The sequence below is a fragment of the Mustela erminea genome, chromosome 18 (assembly GCF_009829155.1).
Source record: "Mustela erminea isolate mMusErm1 chromosome 18, mMusErm1.Pri, whole genome shotgun sequence".
NCBI lineage: Eukaryota > Metazoa > Chordata > Mammalia > Carnivora > Mustelidae > Mustela > Mustela erminea.
The window spans coordinates 53,788,358-53,810,461 of NC_045631.1; the positions used below are offsets into that span (position 1 = coordinate 53,788,358).

General features: G+C 54.3%; 1 long non-coding RNA gene across 7 annotated transcripts in view; it reads right to left on the reverse strand.

The window, feature by feature from the left end:
* Nucleotides 1–2,238: 2,238 nt before the first annotated feature.
* Nucleotides 2,239–22,104, reverse strand: part of LOC116577109 — a 161,852-nt gene continuing 141,986 nt past the window's right edge. For 4 of the 7 annotated variants that reach the window (XR_004280385.1, XR_004280388.1, XR_004280390.1 and 1 more), the window contains exon 3: nucleotides 16,167–18,963. This is a non-coding gene — a long non-coding RNA (uncharacterized LOC116577109). Of the gene's footprint in view, nucleotides 4,382–16,166; nucleotides 18,964–22,104 lie in introns of those variants that run through there. The other 3 variants (XR_004280389.1, XR_004280387.1, XR_004280391.1) reach the window with 3 other exon arrangements.

Genomic DNA, 22,104 nt, shown 5'->3' on the forward strand with positions numbered 1-22,104 from the left:
TGCTTCAGCCACTGAGTTTGTGTGTGACCTTGCGCAACTCACTGGACAGGTCTGTCTCAAGTTCCTTCTCTGTACAAACCCATCTAACATGCAGTGTCATCTCGGGGTTTGGGACTCCCGGTTTTAAAATAGGGACATTCCGGGCCACCTGGGTGGCTCACTTGGTTAAAACTGCCTTTGGCTCAGGTCATGATGATTGAATCCGGGATTGAATCCCGCATTGGGCTCCCTGCTCAGGGGAGTCCGCTTCTCCATCTGACCCTCCCCTTCTCCTGCTCTCTCTCTTTCTCAAATAAATAAAATCTTAAAAAAAAAAAAAAAAAAGGGACATTCCCCAGCAAACCAGGACATGTTGGTCACCCTTCCGGGCACAACACAAGCATCTTGGGGGGCCAGCGATTGCCGTATACGAATGGGCTTCCCTCCTTTGTAAAATCCTTTCCACAATATAGGCACACAGAAGTATCTGTATACATGCATACACACATGTGTGCACCTATATGTGTATGGATTTTCCGAAGACATACACTGAGAGGTAATTATTCACATTTCAGCAAGAATCCGCACTTGGCAAAATGACCGAATGTGACGATCCTCTCTACAAGGCTCAGGTTAGGGAACCCGACACATTATGGAAGGAAAATCCACGGAGACTGAGTTGACAGACAGGAAAGCCAGAGGACATCCGTGCGCTTCGGAGATCCTCTCATGTCCAGGGAAACCCCAGGACTTCTAGAAGACTCTTGCTTGTTCTAGAGGGAAGCGCAGACCGCCTCCTGCGCTGGCCCCACTATGCCTCCATGGGGGTCTGAGGGTCGCCAAGGCTTCGCAGTCGCAAAGGCTTCTGTCCAGCCCAACCGGACAGAATGGGCATTCTGCGTCTGCCCTTTGTGACCCACACAGGCAGCACTGTTCCATGTATTTTCCTGTCCTCCCTCAGGTCGGAGTTCACGGACCGGCTGAGGCTCCTTTCTGCAGCTCGGAAGCGACTTCGGGTGGCGAGCTCCCAGGCAAATTGAAACACTCACATCAGTGAGGGGGGTTCAGAAGCAATGACTCCTGCTGGGCCCACGGAAGGGCAGTCCTGGGGACTGAGGTCCCCCAGCTCCACCACTCCCAGCACCCCTGCAAACCTGAGCTGAGAGAGGGCAGGGGCAGTGAGGAGGGGTTGGGCGATGCTGAGATTCCTGTGTCTCTGCCCCCTCCCCTCCACCTGCTGCTTCCAGGGACAACCTGAGCCACCATCAGTGTAATACACGTCACTCACTCCCCCCCCTAAATCGTGAAGGGAAAGGGCCCAGCTGGAAACACATCCTGTCTTCCTTCAAGGTGAGGTGACAGTGGGGCCAGGCACAGCAAGGGGGGAGGACATTGGAAGGCGTTGAAAAGGAGCGCTCTCTTTCTCTCCCCTGTGGAGAGACCAGAGTCCTCTCCGGTAGGTAATGAAAAGGATGCAGACTGCCTCTGTGTCCCCGAGGAAGGGCAGGCTCCCCAAGGCTATAAGGCTAGAGAGCCCCAGGACCCAGAGCCCCCTCACCCCTGCAGAGACAGAGGCTACATCCCAGGGAGCGCATGGTGACTACTTAGCCTGTCCGGACACCCAGCATGCTGGAAGGGGGCTAGCCATGATGCTGGCTCTTCCTATTTCTTAGCTGGTTGTTTGGGGGCGGGGGGGGGGTGCTCACCACCTTCAAGGCTGGGGCTCAGTCCTACTAGGAAGAGAATGTTGAGCTAAAGGATGCTGACATGCCCCCCACCAAACCCCACCTCCATCCCTGCCTGTTTCTGCTACTTACTGCATTTACTATACTACTTGGGAGTCTCTTTCCCTCTCCCCAACCTTTGACCTCTTAGAAGACTAGGCTTTCTGTGTGTCCCTTTGTATCCCATGCACACAGGAAGCACTAAATAAATGCTTACTGAAACAGACTCTTTTTTTTTTTAAAGATTTTATTTATTCATTTGACAGAGATACAAGAAGGCAGAGAGGCAGGCAGAGAGAGAGGAGGAAGCAGGCTCCCTGCTGAGCAGAGAGCCCGATGCGGGGCTCGATCCCAGGACCCTGGGATCATGACCTGAGCCAAAGGCAGAGGCTTTAACCCACTGAGCCACCCCGGCGCCCCTAGACTCTTTTTTTTTTTTTTTTTTAAGATTTTATTTATTTATTTGTCAGAGAGAGAGGGAGCACAAGCAGGCGAAGGGAGAAACAGGCTCCCCGCTGAGCAGGGAGCCTGATGTGGGGCTCCATCCCAGGAAGGCAGACCCTTAACCCACGAAGCCACCCAGGCGTCCTGAGAAACAGATTCTTTACAGCCTTACAACCACGCTTGTCCAAGGGGCGCAGGATCTAGAGGACAGCAGACCAAATCCCCAGGAATCCGGGCGGGGTATCCTGACCACTCCCTCCCTCTCCCCTCTCCTTCCCCACACATTTCCCCCAAAGGAGGCTGGGAACTGGCCCACTGCTCTGCCTCACATAATTTAACAATAACAAAAAGGAAAAAAAAAATGCAAACAAGCCCTCGAGGAGAAAAGGTAGCAAAGAGGAAAACACAGAAACCCGGGAGAAGAGGAACATAATGTGCACTGTGTACACACAACTGCAAGTTAGCATATCCCAAAGCCCCCTGGACAGAAACCAAACAGGAAATCTAGAATCATTACCAAATGCACTTCCCTGATTTGCCCTGCCCTCGGCCCCTGGGGGCAGGCCAAGGGACCTCAGGCCCTGCTCACCCGGGCTAGAAGCCTCGCCAGAGGGCGGGACTTTGATGGACTGATGGGCATTTCCTCCCCTCCCTCTTCCCTCCTGACCTCTCTGTAGGGTAGGGTTTCTCCGGGGATGGTTGACAGGATGGGACGGAAGCCTCTAGCTGCTGCCACCTCCCAGGAGCAGCAGGGCTCAGAGCCTTTCCACGGAGGCCCCCCATGATGTGGGAGTGGCAGGTGGCCAGCAGCTGGCCGCCCTCACCCCACTCCACGGAGAGCTGTATGATGGCCTTGGCTTTGGGATCAAGACCTCCTGCTCTTAAGAAAACAGATCAGAAATTTTGGCATCCAAATAAAATATGGGGAGAGGAAGCAAGTAACCCTTCGAGCGAAAGGCAGGCCACGAGGTGGAAGTAAAAAGCCTGAGCAGAACCCTGAGCTGCCGTGATCACAAGTTCAGGTTCATCCTCTCCGGGGCTATTGCTCTTGTTTGGAAGTACCATCAAAGACTGCACCCGGGCCCTGGCTGCCTTGCCAATCCGTCCAAAGTCAGCCGACCTCGCGTGTGAAAGCCAGATAGGAAATATTTTCAGCTTCAGGGCCAGGGGGATCCCTGTCGCAAACTCTGCCACTGTCCCACGAAAGCAGAGACCACACGGAAATAAGGGGCGTGACTGCGTCCCAATAAAGCTTTATTTACAGGGAAACCTGGCTGGCTCGGTAGGTAGAGTGTGCGACTCTCCATCTCATGGTTGTGAGTTCAAGCCCCGTGTTGGGTGTAGAGATCGCTTAAAAACAAAATCATTTAAAAAAAAAACTTTATTTATAAAAAGGGTCAGCTGGCCAGCTTTGGCCCACAAGCTACAGTTTTCCTACACGTTGGCACAGTTCATGAAGACCATGGAATGATACGATGGCCGAAGACTACGGGCTTTGAAGTCAGGCAGCCCTAGTTCAGGTCTTTGCCCGAGGCTTACTGGCTGCGTCACCTTGGGCCAGTCACTTACTCAAGCCCCACATCCCCACCTTTAGCGAGTAATCATGCCCGTGTCACCGGGTGAGAGTGAGGACGGAACCGAACCGACTAAAGCATTAGCCACTCCGTAGATGCTCCTCGTTCTCATCTGGAGGGGAATTAAGGGGCATCCCCGGGCAGGCGCGGCTGTGAGTCTTCCCCTGTTGTTGGAAGAGCGTCTGTACCCCTGGTGATGACGGTCCTCAAGCGTCTTTCCACGCAAAAACTCGTTTCCTAAAATTCAGTATTCGCCGGATTCATTTCAGGATGCTAAGTCAGTTGGTTGCTCGCAAGAACCGACTGCGGAGCTTTTAAATCTCTTAGGCCCGAATCTCTGGGGGTGAGACCCTCAGGGATCGAGTTTGCCGTTCTCCAGAGGATTCCACGGGGCTGCTCAGATGGGAAGAACAAGGGAGAGCGTGTCCTCTCCTTTCTGTCTTCTGCTCCCGGTGGCGATCCGTGCCCCGGCAGCATTAGCATCACCGGGGAGCTCGTGAGAAAGGCAGGTTCTCAGGTCCCACCCCGGACCTGCCGGATGGGGCTCCCGGCTTCGACAGAATCTCCAGGGGGCTCCTGCGTACGTCCGACGGGAGGAAGATCAGTCTAGTCTACAGATGCCTGACCGAACTTGGCTCTTCCTCAGAATCCCCTGCAATGCTTAAAAAAAAAAAAAAATTCACCATCTCACTGAATGGAAATCACTGTGGGTGGCCCGGGATGGGTACTTTGTTCCAGCGTTGTATTTGCAAATGTTCAAATGTAGAGGAATGTTGTACCCACACACCCACCACCCAGATTCTAAGATTCTCCAGCTTTTGCTGTGTTTGCTTCCTCACATACCTGTGCACGGATCTACCCATCAACCATCTCGCTGTTTCAATGCATGTCAAGGTCCACTGCAGACATCCGGACCCTTCATCCCTAAACACTGTGGTATGCATATCATTAATTTCTAACAAGGTCTCCAATTGGTGCAGCCATTCATCTAGTGAGAGTCTTTTTTTTTTTTTTTTTTTTTTTTTTTCCTGTCCAGAAGGAATGGTACTCAAGACTTGGTTAAAAAAAAAAAAAAAAAAAAGCAGTCCTCTCCCTCCAACGCTTAAAAAAGGGATGCCCTGGGCTTTCTGGTGTTGTCACTTTCAGGATTAGGGGAACGTCTGGTGTTTGGCGTCATTCCACATTGCTCGTGAACCCCACCTCCTCTTTCCCTTGGTAGGACCTGGAGACAATGGCCACGCACTGCTATCTCCCTGCATGTCTTGTATTTAACACTGTCATTAACTGTGTTCATGTTCCCCAAACCTTCCCTGGTGTGTCTCCTCCTGGCAAACCCTCCAGGTCTTCTGCATCCCGTCTGTGGAGACTAACCGTGAGCCTGCCATTACAAATGTCCAATTCTGTAGTCGAGAACGTTGGCCATAATGTCACCTTTCCCTCTGGTTTTCCCATATCTTCTCCTTGTTTTTGCTTCCTTTTGTTTTTGACCATGACCATGACTGCGGAATATAAAGTCCCCAGCTCTGTCATTCAGGGCTGCCGTGAACCCAGAAACGAATCAGATATTTTTCTGACCACTTTAACCCAGAAACCAGGCAGGACCATTCATTCTGGCCAACAACCAGAGCCCGTCAGTCCATTACTGCTCCCAGCAGCTTTTTAGGAATGTTCCAGAATCCCTGAGTCGGGTCTGCCTGGTTCTAACTAAACTTCTGCTCCTCCCCAAGGCTCGCGGATAGTCACCAGAACCCTCGAGATAAATTAATGAGAGTTATTGCCCTTAAATAATTGCCCGATGACTTCCAGATTATTCTTCCACAATCTAGAAGTCTGAGCACACACCCCCAAGCTGCTCTGTGTCAGAGATAACTGGGTCACACATAAGGTCACGCTTCATTCAGCATTTCCACCTACAAACATAAAAGGGCGAATGGGCTCTCTCACCCCCTGGCCCTTGCCCACTTCTTTTTCCAGACCACCCACTCTCTGTTTGCACTGGTCCTCCAACCTTGAAACCCGACACCCTCCTCTGTCGGAACCACCCATGCTTAAACAAATAAATACCCCAGAGCTACCCACTCCCCGGAGGTATTCAAATAAATGTCCCAGGAAGGAGTGTGGGGGAAGGAGGAAGGCCGCTCTGGGCCTTCTCTGCTGGGTGCCTGCCTCCAGGCATCCCTGGGCCTGGGAATCTTTGCAAATATTGGACTGGTGGTTCTGTGCAAGGCTCGCCACGTGACCCACCAGAATGGAGAGGGACTCCATGGGCTAAGAGGGTCTGTAAGTCACCTCCGGGGAAGTTTGGCAGCTGGAGCTCAGGGGAAGGGAGGCAGGGACAGTGGGCAGGGCTCCATCAAAGGGGAAGACCTCCAAAGCCTGGGGGGAGTCCTCCCTGAACTCCTTCTTACTCAGCCCTCAGCGTTGAAATCCCTCCAACTGGGGAGGGAGTGCTAGGTGCCATTCGGAGAGCGGATGGATGGGTGAGTGGGGAGGAACAGGGACCAGTTCTCTGGGACTCCGAAACACTGAGCTATAGCCCTGAGACCAGCCTTCAGTGAGGAGGGGAGGGGTGCAGGGAAACAGGACGACCCGCCAAAGCAAAAACCTCCTTGTCTCTGACTCCATGCAGAAAACCACCAAGAGTCTTTGGTTTCACGGAATGTGGACAGCTAGGAATAAAGTCTCAGCTTTGTCACGGGTCGGTTGGTCAACGGAGTCACTAATGAAAAGGATTTTCAAGCGTATCTGGGAAATAAGTAGGGGGGAGACAACGGCTGCTTTAAGAGACTCTCAGATAGTTGCAGACCTCCCCCTACCCCTCACCCCCACACCGGCCCCCACCCCCAGGAAGGGAAGAGGAGGGACGTCCTGTCCTCAGAAGTTGGCCGAGGAGGTTTTACGGATGGTCCAGGAGAGTGTGGACGAGGCCTCACTAGGAAGCTGGCCGAGAGCCGCTGGTGCGTAAGGAAGAGGGCGGGGAGAAGGAGCCTACGTTTCAAAAATAAACACAAACCCCAAAATAAACACTGTTAATGGAAGTGACTAATCAAGGGTGTGCTGAACTTGGTGGTTCTTGATAAGATACAGGTGGAAATGCACTCGGAAAAACTAACAGATTTTTTTTCCCCCTTCGGTAAACCAAGCGAGGGCAAGGGTGTGGGGGACGGGGGTTGGCGCACGGTTCCACCGCGCAGCAGGGATTTAAAACACAGCTTCTCAAGGCCAACGCCACCGATATTTGGGGCTGGATAATACTTTGTAGTCGGGGGAGGGGCTGTCCCGTTCATCGTAAGATTTTTAGAAGTTCTCCCGGCTTCTACACACATCGGAGCTCGCTGTAGGGCCTTAGAGGGCCAGACAGCTGACCAGGTGATGAGAACATAGGACCTCATGCATTTGAACGTCTGCTGGACGTTAATGGCTGTGCGCTCCCAGGACCTCACCAGGAAGCCAACCGCTGGTCCCCAGACCAACATGATCAGGGTCTTGTCGATGAGGAAGCCCAACAGATGAAGTCCCAGAGCACACAGCTTCTAAAGTTTTGGAAAAACAATTGCCATGGCCTCACAGTTGCCTCGGCGGGGAAGGGGAAGGACTATGACCCATTTCCAAGAAGAATTCTCTAGACAAGTCACACCAGGATGCCACTTGGAGTCCACGGGGTAGACCCGCCTGCCTCGTGGGGCTCCAGAGCGAGCCACAGGTAGGACCAACGAGAGTCACTTCTCAGACCCCAAGCTTCTCTTGCAAGGCAAAGACTAAGGAGAATGCAGGGTGATTGCGCAATGGTTTTTAAAGACACTGTTTTCAGAGACCCCCTTGGCCACCTCACCACTTCTGGTTTCCAGAGTCTGCAGTGACCTAATCTGTAGTCAGCTGTCCCTTTGCAGGGGGGCGGGGTAAGAAGGATTCACCAAGGTCTGAAAGCAAAACGTCAACCGCCTCATTGGCCATCTTTGCTGGCGAGCACCTCCACGATGCTCTGGGACCCCCCTGAACCCAGGCGGCCCACATTCCCAGAAAAGAATCTCATCACTCGCGATCCTGCGCCCAGGCAGCCTGGCCTGCTTCTGTCCCATTCCACAATGGGACAGAAGGGGACATTTACCATGGGGGAGGGGGGTGGTTTCTGTCGCTTGGATGCACGGAATGAAAACCACTGCCTGCCTGTCTTACCTGGACAAGTAGAAACTTTGAGATGCTTCTACCTGGCCTCCCTAAGCTCTGTCTGGAGTCGGGCTGCTGGGCTGGAGGAGAAGAGTGATGGACCGAGCGAGACGGAGGAAGGGGAGAAGCCTATGGGGCCCCTTCGCAGGCGCTAAGTCCCGGCCTCTCTCTCTCTCTGCCTCCCCACTCTCCACCCCCTATTCTGGAAACACCACAGAATCATCTTCCCCGCTGGCCTGCTGCTTCCCTCCTCAGCAATCTGCTTTTCACGAAAGAAAGAAAGAAAGAAAGAAAGAAAGAAAGAAAGAAAGAAAGAAAGAAAGAAAGAGAAAGAAAGAAAGAAAGAAAGAAAGAAAGAAAGAAAGAAAGAAAGAAAGAAAGAAAGAAAGAAAAAGTGTTCTAAATAGAGCGGAACTGAGAATGGGGAGGCAGCCCGGATGAAGTCCTCCCCTCCCCGGAGAGCCTGGCGTCCCCCATGGAGGGCCGGTCCACCCCCAGCACCTCTTCTCAAAGCATTTTTGACCCAGGAGCGCCCAACCCTGACGGCAGGAGCAAGGTCACCACGGATGGGTTTTTCCTCTGCAGCACTTGGCCTGGGCTGGAGCCCTCCTCCCCGCCAGGCACCTCAGACATGTTCTCGGGCCTCCTCTCCCTGCATCTGCCCTTGGAGGCGGCACCCAAGGGGTCCTGTTCCAGGCGGGGGCTCAGAGGCCCACCCCCACCCACGCTCACCGTTAGCTTGCCGCCCCACGGACCCACCCGGACCTCAGCGTTCCCAGATCCGAGGTCTGAGGACAAGGACTGCCGGCTCTCCCCTACCACATCAGATTGTGGAATACGAGGCTGCATTAAGTCAGTCTCTGGGTGCTCTCAAGGGGCCCGGGGAACCAGACCGGGCGTGGATCCTGACACATTTCTCCTCCATTCTGGAAACGTTCACCCAAAGCTCTGACAAACCCATCACGGGAGGAGTGGGATGTTTTCCGAATCCAGGCACCGTACACGGTCCCGTTCGTTTCACCCGTCCACGCGCACGCCCAGAATCATTCTGATGTCAGCCAGAAGGCCCTTCTGCCCTCTGGCCCAAGACTCACACCCATCAGCCCCTCAGAAGACAGGGCCGTGAAGAAGGCCCACATCAGAGGGGGCGTCCAGCTCCCCCCTCCAACCTGCCACCGACTCCTAACCCAGGTGACCAAGCCCATCGGGGCTTGGTCGCGGACCCTGGGACAGCTGCTCTAGGACGTCTTTGGAAGAAGGGTGTTGGGGGGCCAGTCAGGAAGAACGGAGGAAGCTGGGGGGCTCATGGGGAAGTGGTGGGAGGTAGCAGACCCTGCCCTCCACCCCAGGCCACTTCTTGGTGCCTCCACGGAGTTAAATCCGAAGGAATCTGAAGTCAAACGGATTCCGTGACTTGTCCGTGAGTCACGCCACCCTGTCTTTCACGGCCTCCCTAAATTCAGCACCTCCAAGAATGCCAATTCATGCTATTGGGCAAAGGCGAGCCAATTAGAAAGTGAACTTACCCAGGAAGTGGGGATAACCAGCGCGCACAGCTAACGGCATAGCGGGGGGCGCACCTCCTCCATCCAACACGGAAGGAAGACAGAGGGCAGAGGGGCAATGCGGAGACCAGAGGGATAGTTTGAGATAGGCAGATGGGGCCCTTCATCACGCAGTGCGTTTATAAGCAAGAATAAGCATTGTTCAGAACTGTTTGGTGGGGGGAGGGAATTGGGTTTTTGTTGTTTTGTTTTGTTTTCGTCTGATCTCATGTTCAGAGTTCAGAGCCCAGGTGGGGTGGGGGGAGCAAAAATAATAAAAAATAAAAAATGATTTCTATCTCCTTTCTTACGAATCTGGCTTGGACCCCCCACCCCCCCCCCAAAAAAAGAAAAAGAAAAAAAAATTAAGAAAATGCTGAAACAAGGTTTTCTCCCCCTCTGGATGAACTGTTTTACAATAAGCTACCTGCTGGGGTCAGGAAACCTGAGCTCAATGTCTTTCCGCTCGCACAAAAACTCATCACGAGGGGGACTCGTGCAGAAGAGCCTCTGCGGGGAGACGGTCACCCCCACACAACCCCTTTGTATCTGTTCCAGCTTCTCTGTGAAACCATGTCTCACCTCCTCCCCTGCTCCCTCCTCGCCTCCACCCTGCTTCCAGCTCTGCGAGAGGAGCATGGCGTCCGGCTAGCACCAACCATCCACCACGTCTACACCAGGAGGTGAAGTCAGAAGGCGAGGGTGCGGGGGAACGCTCCAGCGGACAGGGGCGGGGAGGGAAGGGCTGCTCCCTGGGCCCCGATAGGGAGCTTATTTTCTTTCCTATTAGGTGTGTGATGCTCGAAAGGCAGGGGAATGGTCAAAATCAAAATAAATAGCCAGCGGAAATAGACGGCCCCTCCCTGGGAATGGTAATTGCACAGGATGAAAGTTTATCCAAACATATGAGAAAAATGGTGCGTGGTGCAGGGCGGCGGGCGGGAGCGGGGAGGAGTGATCCTTACTGGAAAGGAAATTTGTTTACAACGTCTTATTTGCTCCTGAGTTTTTAATGCTGTGCTGGCCCCATGTCCTGTAAACAGACCAGCTTTTCCACTCTCCAGCGGTGCCAGGAGAGCCAGCAACCGAACAGCCAGAGCTGCCGCTGGAATCTTGGGGCACCGAGGTCTCCCGGCTATGAGAACCCACGCCCAGCCCGGGGTCCGAGGGAGAGGGGCGCTGGCTGGCCCGCAGCGAAGAAGGGTGTGATGGGAACTCCAGGGGTGGAAACGGGGAGAAGCCTGCTGGGCTTGGGAAATCAGCTCTTCTCTCGGCTCCCCGGGGAAGAGGCCAAAGGACGGGCCTCAATTACCCAAGGTGGGTGTCTAATGGGGTATTGGTAGGGGCCCCGTGGACGGTAGGGGCTCCAGGCAGTCTGGAGAGAACGTGGCCTTTGGGAGGAAAAGTGGGACTGGCATCCGAGAGGGCCAAAGAGAATGTGGCGTTGAGCGTGCATGGGGGGTGGGAAGGCGATCACTGCTCCCAGAGTCAGGGTCCAGACATCACCCCCATCCGTACTCCCGGCCAGCAGCTCAGCTCTCTCCCCAGAACAAACCCAACAGCCCAAAGAGCTTGCTTGCAGTCAGAGGGAATCAGCGACGCCCTGGCGCATCAGGGGAAGCCTGATGCGGGGACGGAGCGCACACTGGAAGTTTCTCTTCCTGTCCAGGCACGGAGAACATCTGAGCCAAGAGTCACGGCAGACGGGCCACGGGGCTCCGTGTCTAGCGTACAGAGGGCGCACTGCCTGAGTGCGGAGTTGCTGGCACCGTGCGCAGGGTCTTGCCTACAGGCCCACGGAGCCCCCACGGAGCCCCACAGAGCAATGTGAAGAGAAGGAAACTGAGGCCCAGGGAGGCAACGGTACTCCCTAGAGGTCTCATGGCTAGATTGAGCAGGATGGTTCCGGCCGAGCTGGTCTGGAGCCAGAGGCCGGTCCAGCTAGCCTCTCTTGAAGGTCACTGCGTCCTAAGATGGTCACCAGAGTCCCTCAATTTTTGCACAAAAAAGAGTCCTCTGGACCCACCCCCACCTCTTCCCGAACCACCGAGGTGTGAATGGGAAAGACTCCGAGGTCTGGGGTGTTTTGTTACAGTAGCAGACTGGGACTGATACGGCTTGCATTTCCTGTCCCTCCGGAGATTTCGGTGGAGAAAGCGGAACAGGGTGTGGAGGACGGGGTGTGTTCCCCGGCGAGTCACGGACCCCCTCAGCTTCGTGTCCTCATCTGTAACAACGAGGTCTCAATACCTTTCATGAAGGGCTGTGAGATTCGAGCGAGGAGCTGTGAAATTGTAAAGCACTCTAGAACACGGGACGTGTTCCGTCCTGGATTGCCTGAGCTTTCTTGGCCGAATGTCCTATGATCTCTCTGTTTGAAACTGGTGCTGGTGACCGCAGCCCACAGAGGGCACCCCCTCTGTCCAAAACTCCGATTCTACTGGTTTGTACAACGTGAGGAGATGGGAGGTACTTTGAGTTCTTCCCTTCTTCCCAAAGAAGGTGGACCTCCCACCCGTATCTCCGTGGCTCCCTTTTCCTTTCTATGCTCCCGGTTAATCAGAGAAGGGTGGTTAATCAGCACATGGGAAGAGACCCTCTTTCCCGGAGCCTGCTTGATTTTGAGTGACCCCTCTTATGTCCTTGCCTTCTGTCTCCGGGTAGGAGATCTGCAGGAGATCTGCCCATCACTCTCCATCTTCTCTGCCTGTAACTTACTGGGAGAGTTTGTACTGGGGTGAAAGGCAGGAAGCAGCATCCATCCAGATTCTCCAGGAACCCTAACAAACAGCAGATCTGGCAAATGCAACAAAGACAGTGCGTAAGATTCTGAAGGCAGGGAACATCTCCTACATGGGCTTTTCTTCCCTTCTGTGTTTCCCCTATTACACGCTGTTAAGTTCTTCAGAAATTTTGACCTAAACTTCTGAGTTTAAATTTCTCATTCCGACCTTAAAAATGACCCCAGCTCTCAAATAATGAGCATAAAAACAGACGCGTGCTATTTCAAGAAAGGCTTCTGCAGGGAAAGCCATCCATCCAGCCACAAGTACATTTTCTCCACTGTTCAGAAAACACTTTATTGGTGAATAAAGGGCAAACAAGAAACTGGCAAATGTGGTAGGACACGCGGCCACAGGTCATGAGCAGGGAAAGTCAACCCAACATCTCTCTTGTCCATCCCCCTTGTTGAAACTGCCAAGCTGTAACTGAAGAGCTCTGAACTCGAGGCCCCTTAATGACCTTGGTTTCGATCCCAACCCTCCCAGGTAAGACTTGGTCCAAGTGATTGATCCATGTGATTTTGTTTTCTGAGAATTAAATGTCAATCACGGTGCCTGTCACGTGACCATGACCACGGGTGGGCATCTCAGGAATAATTTTCCATGTACGAGGAGTGATCCTGCTTTCCATAGGGTAGGGGGGGAAGGGGAGGGAGGGCTGGGGAGAAGGGGGTACTGAAAACAAGTTCAGTGTAAGCACAGTGAATGCCGTATGAAAAGTACTGTGGTCTAGGGAGGAGGGGTGAGCATTTTTTGAGTGCCCATCCCACGCCAGATGCATTAAAAGAACATGTACCTGGTCAAGAGGAAAGAGGGAATTCAGGAAGGCGTCCCAGAGAAGAGAGACTGGGAGCCGGGCCTTGAAGGACTAGTAGGACTTCAGTAGCCTGGGTACCCAGCATTGACCTTTTTAAACATAGACACATATAGGAAGAATTGCCAGAGGATTAAAAATCATGCTGAGTTCAATCAAAAATCACCACTGGAATGTGAAAAGAACTTTCTTAATTAAGCAATTCCAGAACATTCCCAACTCTTGGCTACAAGAGGAGTGTGGGTGAGCCATGATATCCTGAACTGGCCCGTATGGTGCACCCTCTGTGGACCGTTGCCAAGGTCACCAGGCACTTAGGGTGCCCTGTGGGCCGGACCCCATAGTGGTGGGTATTAGCAAGCCCCACCCATGAGGTCCAAGGACCCCAGGAACTGCAGTGCTTCAGGACAGATTGGCTTTGGACTAAGGACGCTTGAGGCAAGGAGTAAAGAATGTTCCATATAGGGGCGCCTGGGTGGCTCAGTCGGTTAAGCGTCTGCCTTTGGCTCAGGTCAGGATCCCAGGGTCCTGGGATCAAGGCCTGCATCGGACTCCCTGATTGGTGGAGGGCCTGCTTCTCCCTCTCCCTCTGCCTGCCTCTCCCCCTGCTTGCGCCCTCTCTCTCTTGACTGTCAAAAAAATTAAATTGAATATTTAAAAAAAAAAAACATTCCATGTAGTTTAACTTCATTGAAGCTCATACTTGGAAACTGGGGAGACCAGGTGCCTGTCCAGCCCCTTTGGTCGGGACATTTCGCTCCCTGGATGGTGACCGGCCCTGGTCAGACCCCAGTTAGCGTTCCCGGCACTATCCTCAGCGGCTCATCCCGCAGGACATCTGGCTGAGGTCACCAGCCGCTGTTCAGCACCAACAGTCACATAGGAAGGAAAGGTTACAGCTAAACAGGTGATGCCTATCTTTTTCCGATGCCCAGATTTATGTTCAGGGCCAAGGGCAGAGGGGGACCCGCGAGGACCACCTGGTCCCCAGCCTCCACCCCGGCAGGTGGGCCATTCCGAAGCCAGCGGAAGCCCAAATGCAGCCAGCTTTGGGAACAGGACAACGTGACAACATGTCTTCCACACTCTGCCTTCCCTATCTCTTTAAAACCCAGCCCTGAGTGGCAGTAACAGCAGGGGAGGCAGGCAAAGGAGGGAGGAAAGAAGAAGGACACGGGAAACAATTAAAACAAAACCGCACGACCAAAACCCTGTGACAGAACTTGATAACCCGAAGTACACAGTGATCGGTGCCGGACGGCATACAAAAGCCAAGAGGCAGGTCCCAGGACGGGTCAACTTAAGACTTAATATTTGCCTTTCCCTAAGCAAACTCATAAATCCCCTCCAGTTGCAGCCACGCAGAGCCCCCGGTTTTTATTCCTTGGTCAGAACGACAGGCAGCTCCCTTCCCCCTCGGTCACCCCGGCAGAGAGCAGCCCCTTCCCTGTGTCCGCCATCAGTCTAGATGTCTATTTGCCTTCTGCCTCAACAAACTCGAGTTCAGTGCGACTGACGAGTGCAAACAGCTTTGAAGTATTCTTTGGTAATGGACTTCCCGGGACAGCCCTGCTTTCGGCTTGTGCCGCCGAAGGCAAAGGGAGAAGAGCTACTTGTCAGAGAACAGGCAGGCCTCAGCGGGGTCAGGCGGGGCTCAGAACTTGACCCATGGGAGGGATCCTAGAGGATCACCTGCACCGCCCACTTCCGCTTCCCTCTCCCAGTTCGTGGATGAGAAGACTGAGACCACAGGAAAGGGCCTTGGGGCTGAGGTTAAGGTAGGACTAGAGGACAGACTTCCAGACCCCGGGGTTCAGAGCTCTTGCCAGCCTGATCATGGAAGGTCTTATTCAGAAGCATAGGCGGGGGAACCCAGCCCTGCTTCCCACCAGCCTCGCGCGAGGGTCTTGTCCAACATCAGTGGCCATTCCCAAGGTCACCCTTATGCCCTGTAAACCACATTCCCCTGAGCAGAGGACCATACTTCACCATTAGAACCTTCTATTTCTCCATCAACACTGGAGTTTGGGGGGCCCTTTGAAGAGGATAACAGGTCCCTGTGGGTAAAGCTTTGATGCGACGGGGCAATCTCACAGGAAATCCCGAGCAAAATCCCGGGACGGGGCCCTAACTTGAGGTTACGTTCGTAACGGATCCGTGTAAGAGGAGCGCCCTCAGCGCACAGATGACATGCCTTTCCTCCATACCTTGGGCAACACCTGATTTACTCTTCGCACAGGGAGCAAAACCCAGCAAAGCTTCAGGTCACGGGCTCAGGGAGCGAAGACGGCGCTGCGGCAGTCAGAGACCCAAGAGGCTTCAGGGACCACGTGGCCCGACTCCTCCGTTTTACGGGGAAGCAAAGAAGACGAGGGGCTTTCGGAGACAAAATCTCAGATTTCCTCATCTCCCCACTCTGCGCTTTTTATCAGCAGAAGTCACCCTGGATTGAAATTAAGAGACCGATCCACGCTGGGGTGGGGGGTGGGGACAGCGCACCTGCCTCAGAATCTCATTGGGAAGTTGACGTTCATGGTCTCTAGGCAGCCCATGAACTGCTCTTCACAATCCCACGGCTTCCGCTATGGGGCAGAATGTCATCCCCCCCTCACCCTCTCTCGTCCCTCCCCCACTCCGCCAAAAACGCTGCCTCCCCCAGGCCTGGGCGATCCCTCGTCAGATGATTCCTGCCTCAGTCAGAGGTAAATCTAGAAAAACGTGATGCTTTTAGACCACCTTGAACTCTGGGATTCTGGGGTCCTCTGCGGATAAGATAGGACAAGAGAGGAAGAGGAGACGGTTGCCTTTGGCACAACAGTGAGACTTCTGGAACCCAAGACGGTACGTGGGCCATGAAGGAAGGGTACGTCTGAAATGAGTTCATCTTTTTAAAAAGAAAAGCGGTGCCTAACGTGCTGGGCTGGCCTTTCTCCACCAGCAGCGAAGGCACAGAGTCAGAACAAGGGGCAAAGTCTCAGGTGCACGGGGGATCTCAATCTTCGCACAGGGGTAATAAGAGTCGGGTTTCTCGACGTTTGCATGCACGTCTCTACCTTAGCAGGCAATGACCCCCCTGTGTGGTCACAGCATGCGGGGGCGGGGGGGGAGGGGGTGTAGGATGAGCCGCAGGCTCGCGTTCCAACACCGCAGACGCTCACGCCCGTCTTTCAGCAGAAAAGATGGAAGCCTGATCCCCTGACAAGAAGCAACAGCTTCGGGATGGCATGCAATCCCGAGAGCCTGGCTTTGACTAACCCGAAAAGAACCTGTAATTTGCCTTCAGATTGTTCTTACTTGTCAAGAACACCAAAAGTTGGGCAGGTACAACCTTCCCGTCCTCCTCCACCGCCCACGACCACGACCACGACCACCAAGCTCCGCTCCCTTATCCCAGATAAGGTCAGTGTCTGGAGAGGGAAGAGGGAGCTGGGAGGTCCTATTCAACAGGATTGGGGTAGAACTCGGAGGTGAGCTTTGGAGGAAAAGCACACACTTAGGTCACACTGACACGCCCTTCAATATTTCAAAGAATCCTAGAGTTCAAAGGAATTTCAGGAGGTTCTCCAGCCAACTCCTTCACTCCCTAGACAAACCCATCTCGACAGTTTTAGCTCTTACTCTCTCTCTAGCAAAGACGCAGAGTTTTCTTTTTGGCTCATTCTCCATGGTACGTGCATGTCTCTGAGACAGGCGTAGTCTGGTTCCCCAGTGGCTGTGGGAGTTTTTGTCTCCGAATGAACTGCTCTGTCCTTACCAAGGAAGGTTATGAGCTTCACCTATTTGGAGTAGGACTGTGTTGGCGAGGAATCCCTGATACCCTGCGTGGCTCCCGTCTCCACTATCCACAGCCCCTCTTCTGAAGGACGTGGTCTCAGCTGGTTCATTGTCCCCAGGTTGTAATTCAGTATCATGCCACCCTACCACCCGGCAAACACCTGACGTGGTCAGGACTGGGTGCTTGAGCCAATGCCTCCATCTGTAGGCTGCCCAGTGGTCAACAATGTGGCCAGACGTTGTGGCTCTGATGGCAGCTGGCCAGGCCTCTTAAGAGCATCAGCGAGCTACGGCAGATAACACAGCAGACGCGATGTCATCAAGCCACCCAGGAGGGTGGCCAATTGTTCTGGTATGCCCAGGACTGTCCCAAGTTTATCAGTGGAAGTCGTGTGTCCCCAGACATCTCTCAGTCCGGGGCAAACTGGGACAGCTAGCACTCTTAGCTCATCATCAGTGGAGAATTCTAGAATCAGGAGCAGTGCGCCCTACTGCTGAGCAGATAATCAGAATGACATGGCGTCAAGAGCTCTTGCTGTTCCTAGAAACCGTCTAGAGAATGGATGTTTCGAATGGCTTCAGGCTTCTAGAAAGGCCTCGCTGTGCAGTGGCTGGGTGGACTGGTCCTGTCTACCTTACTTCCAGAGCAGCTTGGAATAAACCCACGTGAATGGGGGTGATCTAAGAGGGTCTCTGTTCCTTGAAACCCCAAGGACTCTAACCAGGACGACGAACCTGTGTGCGCCTCAAGGAAGACCAAAGCCCACAAACAAGACTTATAGTTCAACAGCAGGACACGGCCTCGGGAGGCTGTCCTCGCTCATTTTGTGGGGACTCTGAGAGGCCAGGAAGGATGCCACTGCTCCAGTGACCAGACAGGGACATCGCTCCGGGGTCACAGAAACACATCACTACAACGAGGAGAAGGTCGCCGCGTATGGCCTTAATTCCTTCCACAAAGGCAAGCCGTCCGTTTGCGTTAGCAGGAGAACAAATGGACGTTGTTGGTCCTGCGACCGAGACAAGGTAGACTCTAGAAGGGTTTTCAGACTCTAGAATGGGCACGGCGGCTCTGGAGGGAAGGAGCAAACAGGACTCGTGTCTCGAGGGGCCCGACCGGCCGTCAGGAGTGTCCTCGGGGGCAAAGAGGGTCGACAATAGACACACCAGCTCTGGTCGTTAGACGGCCTGTGATGCCGCACCAGGCGCTGGCACGGGCTCCGACTGCCATCTGAGAGAAGGGTCTTCACAGCTGGTGGCGCGTCTGTGTCAACAGAAGACAGCTGGGAAACGGATAGAATGCTATGTCAATTATACATCAAAATGAGATTTAAAAAAAAAGAGAGAGAGAGAGAGAAGAGACCACAGCATTCATTTTTTGGCGCTTCCAGACAAATACCTATGTGGGATCCAAGCAGAGAAAGCTGGACATGGAGGACCCCAACGCCCCTACAGGAGCCCCCTCCAGGGTCCCTGACCTCTGAGGTCCCAAAGAACTTCTGCCCTGACCTGCATCGCTCTGGAATCCGAGGGCCCGGATCCCCCAAGAAGCAAGAGGACATTTGACGCCGGTGCTGCTCACATAGCAACACAAACATCGGCTTCTTCAGAAGGAACAGGAACAAAAATTAAAATCCCATTTGACCTGAGTGTGGTTAACAATTCACTCTGTATCCGGCTGGAAGATAATGGAACAAACACGAATTGCCGAGTCCAAAGGCACAGCAGACGCGGGAGCTGGGGGGCCGGCGAGGGTGTGGTGGAAAAGCCTTTCGGTTTCCGGGCACTGGGGGCAGGGGAGACGGAGGGGCAGCCGCGGCAGAGGAAACGCTTTCCACAAGGAGGAACGGCAAGGTCTGCGATGATGCTGAGTCGTCCGGCCGGAGGTCACGTCCGGCGCACACGGGGCCGTCCACAGACTTCTCTCCTCGGTGCAAGGGTCTTTGCTTTCTCCTTCAACGTCTTCTCAAATCCACAAGTTTCTTCATTCTCCAAAGCAAGAATTCTTAATCAGATCCAGAGCTCTTGCCTCTTAAGAGATGGTCCCATCTTAGCCGGGTCCTTTGCAAGGTGGCGATGGTAGAGCTTGGCTCCCGCTAGCTTCCTGGTGAGAACGGCGAGCGAGACAGAGCGGTCCTTAGCCGCTTTCCCTTGCCGGGCCTGTAGACCGAAACACAGCATCAGAGTTAGGTTCTGCCTCCTCCCTTTCCGCAGTGAGCTAGACTCTCCTGTCCTTAGCGCGTAACGGTCTAGCCGGTGAACAGATACCACAGTGCAAAAATCACTATTTGCGCTAAGACAGAGAAAGAAAAAAAAAAAAAAAAAGGAAGGCCTGTTTATACGTCCCCTACACTGAATTCCCTCCAGGAACCCTCCACACGCATCTCACCGCTATACCAGACAGCTGACTTAGACACACAAAAGCAAAGCGCTGAACCCAACCATCCCAGAGGAACCGCAGGCTTGTTTTCCAGCCCATCACGACGTCGTCCGTGAGATTTGACGCAGGGAGCATGGAGGTGTTAGGTGACCCACTTTATAGACGGGAAAACTGAGGCACAGAGGCTGCCGGTGTTCTCAGTACAGGACGGCAAGGGTCTGGTCCCTATCCTAATGCCCACTTGAGCGGGGACTTCTGTCTGTTCTCCCAAATCCCTTAACAACGAATTAGGAAATTATCCAGAACTGATGGGGTCCCTTGGAGGAAACGGGAAGACTCAGCTTAACACGTTTGCTTTCCAAATGTTGACGGCAAAGAAGCGAAGACGGACTTGGGCTCCATGTACTTTCCTGACTTCCCACCACCCCCTGTGATTCCCCATTGCCGAGGGGCCAATAGAGTTAGTGCCACCAAATGCCCTCAGGGGACGTCCCCATTTGAAGATTGATGGGGCCCAGTGAGGCAAACAAAGGGCCTACTCCCAGACACGAATAATCCAGGCCTCTGGACTGCGACAAGCTCCGTCCACCCCCAAGGAACAACGTGGACGCCTGCGGATACATCCATTCCCCAGGACCACTCCGGGTGAGACGCTGTGGAACCGGACCGAGAGCAGACAGGCAAGCCCTGCCCTTCCAGGCCTTGGGAGAGAGGGGACACTGACCAAGCACGAGGCCACAAGGACCTTGACAGCGGCGGGACACACATTGGAGATTCTGGGGGCGGTCTGGGCTAACAGGCCCCCACCAGCACCCCCCCTGCAGGCCTTCGGGGGTCGCTAACAGCCCAGCCTGTGCAGGGGTGCCGTCCTTCCCGTGGGCTTTGGCTACCCCCCTGGCAGGGACATGTGCAGCTGCTGCGACACCAGAGACAAGGCACTGTCAGAGACGGGACGAGGTACCAGTGAGGGCTTGCTCACGGGAGAATGGGCAGAGAGAACGCAGAAGACTTTCCTCTGCAGGAGAGCTGCAGGGAGGGGGGGGTCTGCGTGTGAGAGCCACCGACCCACGGAAAACCAGCCAGCGTGGCCCACGCAGAGGCACTCTGGGGTCCCGAGAGGCTCTCTGATTGTCCACCAAGTGGGAAGCACAAGTCTCACCCAGGTGGAGCCCGGGCCCTCCAGATGCTCTTTCATTTGGACCTGAAAACACCCTGAAGAGCCCCACCGTTCTGCGAACTTTCCTCCCGTCCCTCCCGGGCAGCCACTGAACTTTCCTCCCGTCCCTCCCGGGCAGCCACCCTCCGCTATGTCTCACGGAGGGCCAGAAGGAGCCTTTTCCCCAGGGAGACGCATGCAGCGAGCAAATGAATTGGCAGCAGCGGGTGGATCACACAGGGACTTCCTTCTTGTTGCCCAGCAACTGCATGCACTTGGCAGGGGGACGTTAAACACAGAGGGGAATGTTGGGAGGCATTTGCAAAATAAAATAAAAAGCAAAACATACAACACCCCAGACTCATCCCAGCAGGCAGACCGAGCCAAGGCGGCTGGGGGCGGGGGGGGGGGGCGGGGGGAGTGGGGGCGGGATGGGGTGGTGTTGGGGGGACAAGGGAATCACTGCAGGAAAGGAAAATAAAGTTAGGACAGAACCAGCCCAATGGAGCTTAACGCTCCGGGCCCTCCTGCCTCCCATAAACTCTGCTACGGGTAGCATTTGGATTTGGCCAAAGACACACCTCCAGGAGCCTAGAGAAAGGCAAGAGGGGGCTCCGAGATTGGGAGACACCTGGGGGGTTGCAAGGTGACCTAGAAACCCGCAGCCCTGAGGGTTTGCCAAGCCTGCCTCGGGTGACTGTCCCTGCTGCTTACGCTTGTCCAGCGTGCGTCACGTCCAGGTGAGGTCACTGCCACCTCCAGGGCAGGACCCCCTCCCCCACTCCTTTTCCACTTGAGTGTTTTCGTGCCCGTTGCCACGGCTGCTGGGGCTGATTAGACAAATCTCCGACTCACCGCCTTGCCCTTCAGAACCTGTCTCCGGCCTCTCTGAAAACCCCCCGAAGTGAAATGCAGGCAGCGTTCCGGTTGGGAACAGCCCACGGAAGCAAAACTGGGGACCAGGAAAGGGAGCAGAGGAGCAAAAGAGCCCCTGCGGCTGGCTGGGTATCAGCCCCCAAAGACACCACGTCCTAATCTGGGCAACCTGTGCATGCAACCCTCGGTGGCAGAAGGGGTCTGATGTGCGCAAGACGATCCCGAAGACACAGGTGGGCCCCAAGCGTCAGCAAGAGGGTCCCTGTTAGAGGGAGGCGGGGGGTGGGGTCTGGGATAGGGAGAAGATGTGACACAGGAGAGGGAGAGAAATATGAAAATGCAAGCAGGACTCTGGAGTCATTCGGGGAAGAGTCGGAAACATAGGGCTTCCAGAAGCTGGAAAAGGCAAGGAAATGGATTCTGCCCTAGCACTTCCAGAAGGAATGAGCCCTTGGGGTACTCTTGCCTTTGGCCCAGTGGAATGAGCCTCCAGAATGTATGAGAATAAATGTGTGTTGTTTTAAGCCACGAAGTTTGCGGTAATTTCATGGCGGCCGTAGGGAACCAATCTTGTCTATGCAGCAAACCAGGCCTCTGTCTCCTGCTAGATCAACAGAAGAGGGGACTGCGGTGAGGACGCAGGTAACAGTGGGATGCGGCAGGTCAGAAGGGACGGGGTCCCACATTCGGCTTAGAAAAGTCTAACAGGGTGCCTGGGTGGCTCAGTGGGTTAAAGCCTCTGCCTTCAGCTCAGGTCATGGTCTCAGGGTCCTGGGATGGAGCCCTGCATCGGGCTCTCTGCTCAGCGGGGAGCCTGCTTCCCCTCCACCCCCACCTGCCTCTCTGCCTACTTGTGATCTCTGTCTGTCAAATAAATAAATAAAACCTT